Raw genomic sequence first — 5,000 nt, 5'->3', positions numbered from 1 at the left:
TCCAAGATCGCAAAATGGATATCACCTTGGAATGTCTCACCACCCTGCAAGGAACTTTACTGAGAGCGAAGATGGACACAAGAGAAGACAAATAAATCGTATCTCCTCGCCCTAAAACCTGATCGAATTGGCACTCAAGGAAGAAACAATGGAGAGAGAAATCACGCTTCCCAGCCCCCACCCTACCCCTTCTTCACAGACATCGTTTTTTTCACCACAGACATTGAGATAACGTGACCTGGGACCCAAATCCGAAAGAGCTCTGCGGGCCTACTCCTACACAAACACGAACTAATAGACACTATACACCAGACCTGGGCATTACACCCGCGAAAAAGATTACTTGATAATTAGAAAATAAAACATACTTTCATTACCATATGGGTGAACTAAATGATTGCTTTTATTTTGAAGCCCATGTATTCTTACACTGCATGCAATCTGCACGTCAACTGTGCACGTAAATTGCATGTGATTGAGAACCTGTCTTCCTTCCTTCACCCCCCTCATATGCGAAAATGCATCGGTGAATGCAAATAGCCATGAAGCCCAGCTAAGCATGCAGCTCCACAACATGGTAGGGCAGGCGCATGATTACCAAACTTCCTCGCAGGAGGACAAGTTAAATCCCATTATGCTTTATTTAACCCGCTCTAACCCGCCTCGCCAATAAAGTTGGTGTCAAGTCAAGATGCTGCATCATACGGCGGTGTTGTGCCCCGAATGTGGCATGCTTCTTAAGTTCAGAACGGTTGGGCGATGCGCCATGAGCTTGTGGATCGTCTGTTTTCGGCACACGAGTCGACACCGTTGTACCACAAAGTAAATCTGGCAGAACGTGCACACATCAATGCCTGCCAGGCTGCCAAGTCTCAACAATATCATCACTGGTTGGCTTGTTATTGTGTTTTCAGAACGTCGTTGTTCGTCCTCATCTCACGCTGATAGTAAGCAGTGCGCCATGAGGGTTGTGAAAGTGGCACCTCCAGGGTCCTCCGTATGGAAGAACAACTATTAAAACAGCTACCTCTAATGTTCTCATTGTTAAAATAAAATGCTAGTATTTACATGACTTGTAACTTAAACAAAAACATAGTTTTCAACTGGGAAAGGAAACGTCTCAAGCATGCAAGTAGAAAGTAAAAAAATCACACCCATGTGAAATGAGGGGCGCTCTTATTGTACATCATCATGAATGGCCATTTACTGCTTTTTATATAGAAATAAAATTTATATTATGCATAATTAAGTTCAGCCTTTTGGCCCGGCCCTCCAAAATATTTTCGGTTTCTCATTTGGCCCCTTGGGAAAAATAATTGCCCACCCCTGCTATACACACCCTGTACACACACCCGCCTTCACAATCCCCCTCCCTCTCACAATCTGTCGGGCTCTCTCCTTTTTTTTACCTCTTTCCACGCCATGCCTGCCCAACTGCTGGGATGACTTGGAATGCAGTGTTTTTTTACATGCCCCCCCCAGCCACCCTCCCTCCACTACCCCCCTCCCTTTTCTTTGTTACTAAGATGCAAGGGGGGGAAACTAGTGGCGGTGCACACAGTTGCAGCGGCTCTGCACTCCCCAACACATCGAAATGTCGTTGTACTTGTACCTGTACCTGTTACAATGATAATAAAGATATATCTATCTCTATCTAAGTACTGTACATCAAGTTGCCTCACGTTATCGAAACAGGAGATAGGCTATTGGTCTAATGCGCCTCTTGGCTATTTACTTCTATTTCCGGTGTAGAAGGAAAAAAGGACTGGACCTGATCAAGTATTTTATATAGGGTTTAAGTGGTTAATTTAATTGTGTAATTTGTGTAGCCAGCAGTGCTTTACAAATTATTTTTGAAAAGCATTTAGTTGCAGCCTCTGTTGTTGCTAAGCAACTAATGCAACTGAACACATTGCAATTACACTAAAAGTTATTTCAGGTTGAACTATTGCAGGCAGCTCTAAAACAGTGTGACCCTGCTGTCGAAAATAACCAGGAAAGTAACTCGTGAAGACGTTGCCAGATTTGGAACATTTGGTTTGGAAAGTTAAATTGGCGTTGAAGTGTTGAAAGTACAGCTGCCTTTAGCCTCTCCAGTGTTCCCTTGAGCTTTTGTTGTTGTTTAATATCGCTATGCTTCAAGTTCATTTTCACTTTTTTGGAGTTCATATTAATTTCATTCTTTCGGCGTGACATCATCAAACAGCTTGTTATCTGGAGTGGGGAAAGAAATGGCGGGTAGGGGTCCTGAATGATGTCAAATAAAAACTGGATTACAAACAATTAAACAAACTCCACACATATGCAATCAATACATTCTATGGCTCTTTCTCTCTCTCCCTATCTGACGCACGCACACACGCACGCACGCACGCACGCACGCACGCACGCACGCACGCACGCACGCACGCACGCACGCACGCACGCACGCACGCACGCACGCACACACACACACACACGCACACGCACACGCACACACACACACACACTCGCTGTCCCAATACCCCTCCTCTGCTCTGTGACTAATGACTTCTATACACTGATATAAAAACAATAGCTCATACTTGTAATGATCTACCCGTCCCGTGGTGGAGTCTCCCCATGCAGCGCCATGTGTTTGACTCTTTTATTAATCCTGCAGCAATAAATCAGCTGTGTGACTGATCCCTCGTTTGGACAAATAAAACCTGAGAGTTACTCAGAGCAAGCAGAGTTGAGTTGTGATGCAGACCATACACTCACACTATAGCCTTTTATCCACAGGGGAGGGGGACAAGAATGCAATTACACTGAAATAAACATGCTGGATTAAGGCCGTCACTGACTTATGACTGATGGATCTGAGTCAGAAGGCAGAAAGACATTTCCTTAGACACTACTTTGGCCACAATTTCTATGATTGGTGTGTGTGTGTGTGTGTGTGTGTGTGTGTGTGTGTGTGTGTGTGTGTGTGTGTGTGTGTGTGTGTGTGTGTGTGTGTGTGTGTCTGTGTGTGTTTGTGTGTGTGTAAGAGAGAGAGAGAGAGAGAGAGAGAGACTACGAGCTACAGTGTCCAACATTGAGTCTTGTGTGTATCTATGTGATATGACAGGCCGTGGATTAGTGGCAGGAATACAGAGTCCTGTCTAAACATTTGTTTTAAGAGAATATTTATTGTGGAGGTCATGCCAGAATAGCCCCGATTCCACATGGCAGGCCAGAGAATGTCTGTCTGTCTGTCTGTCTGTCTGTCTGTCTGTCTGTCTGTCTGTCTGTCTGTCTGTCTGTCTGTCTGTCTGTCTGTCTGTCTGTCTGTCTGTCTGTCTGTCTGTCTGTCTGTCTGTCTGTCTGTCTGTCTGTCTGTCTGTCTCATTTCTTCGGTTCTGTCCATCTCTCTCCAGCCGTCTTTCCATCCATCCTGTCTCTCAATCTCTTCATTTGATTCACCCCCTTCTCTGCTCTTCCTCCTCTCTCTTTCATCTCACATACCGCTCTCTCTCTCCCCTAATACACTCTCCCTCCTTTCCTCTCTCAGTTGTTGTCACCCTATCTCTATCTTGCTCTCTCCATCAGTGTTCTATTCCTCTCTGTTATGTGCCCCCCCCCCCCTCTCTTCCTCTTGCTAGATGTCACTCTTAACCTCTTCAGACAGAGATTCTAAACACACACATATCCACGGAGATGCTCTCACTCATGCTGCCTGACCCCATCTGGAAAACCTTAGAAGCCCCCCCAGAAGACATGACAGAGAGAGAGAGAGAGAAAGAGAGAGGGGAGGGGAGTATACATTACAGCAACAACGGAATGGAAGGACGAGAAAGCGAGGGAAGAAAAAAGACAGAAAGTATAAAGGCGTCCGCGGGGAGGTGGAGGGATACGCCGTTAATTGTTTTTGTTGGCGCGCCTGGGTCGTGACATTCGTGCGATGTTCCGTGGCGTGTGGGTTCGCCTGGGCCTGTTTCATTGGGGTCCAGCTTTTCTGGTCGATACACTGATTGCCTGTTTAGACAGCCAATTTAAAAATGGACTCTCCTACTCCTCCCCCGGCCGGACCTCTCAGTTCCCCCTCTATCTCCATCTGTTTCTGGCCAACGTCTCCCTCTCCCTCTCTCTCTCTCTCTCTCTCTCTCTCTCTCTCTCTCTCTCTCTCTCTCTCTCTCTCTCTCTCTCTCTCTCTCTCTCTCTCTCTCTCTCTCTCTCTCTCTCTCTCTCTCTCTCTCTCTCTCTCTCTCTCTCTCTCTCTCTCTCTCTCTCGCTGTGTGCTCCTGGGCCGGAATGTGACTTTTAAGTCTGAGTTAAACTTAGTTTGCGTGCGGGTGTTGTTGTGGAACACAAATAGCTCATTTACAAGCATACGATGCATCGCAGCACGTTGTGAGCTTGTAGATCTGACATCTTTACCTAAAGATTTTTTTTTTTAGCTTTTCTGCCTTTATTGATAGTATCAAGTGAAGATGGACAGGAAAGAGGGAGAGAGAGAAGGGGAGAGACACACAGCAAAGGTTGTCATGAATGGGACTCGAACACATGACACGCTGTCAGGCCAAAGCCTATATGTTGCGTGCGCTTGGACCACTTGGCCAGCGGGCGCCCTAGATCTGACATCTTAAAGCCTATTGTTTTGTTTGTGTTGCACATCCGTGGTGGTGCCGCCTCCCCTTTAAGTGAAATGTTGGATTGATTATTTATTAATAATAGTTTATTATTAGAAGGAAGAACAATAGACAGCATTATTGAAACCATTATAGTTCAGACATTGCTTGTTCAGATGTTCTTAGTATTTCTCTTATAGTCAGCAGTTGATAATTTCAGCACACACACACACACACACACACACACACACACACACACACACACACACACACACACACACACACACACACACACACACACACACACACACACAGTGTGTCACAGGTCATAGTGTAATTGGTCATACAGCACCCAACCACTTATGACTTCATTCCTTTGTATACAATTTACACAAATGTATCCTGGAGTTATTTAACGTTGCTGCTGGG

The 5,000-nt window shown here is 45.5% G+C and overlaps 1 protein-coding gene across 1 annotated transcript in view; it reads left to right on the top strand.

Annotated features, from left to right (window-relative positions):
- Window positions 1-5,000, top strand: part of LOC306920415 (platelet glycoprotein Ib beta chain-like) — a gene marked incomplete at both ends in the record, with an annotated part of 196,011 nt that overhangs the window by 28,342 nt on the left and 162,669 nt on the right. The gene's annotated exons all lie outside the window — the stretch shown is intronic.

Source organism: Electrona antarctica (assembly GCF_951216825.1).
Source record: "Electrona antarctica genome assembly, chromosome: 1".
Lineage (NCBI taxonomy): Eukaryota > Metazoa > Chordata > Actinopteri > Myctophiformes > Myctophidae > Electrona > Electrona antarctica.
Note: the sequence above shows the minus strand (reverse complement) of the source record. Positions and strands in the feature narration are given on the sequence as shown.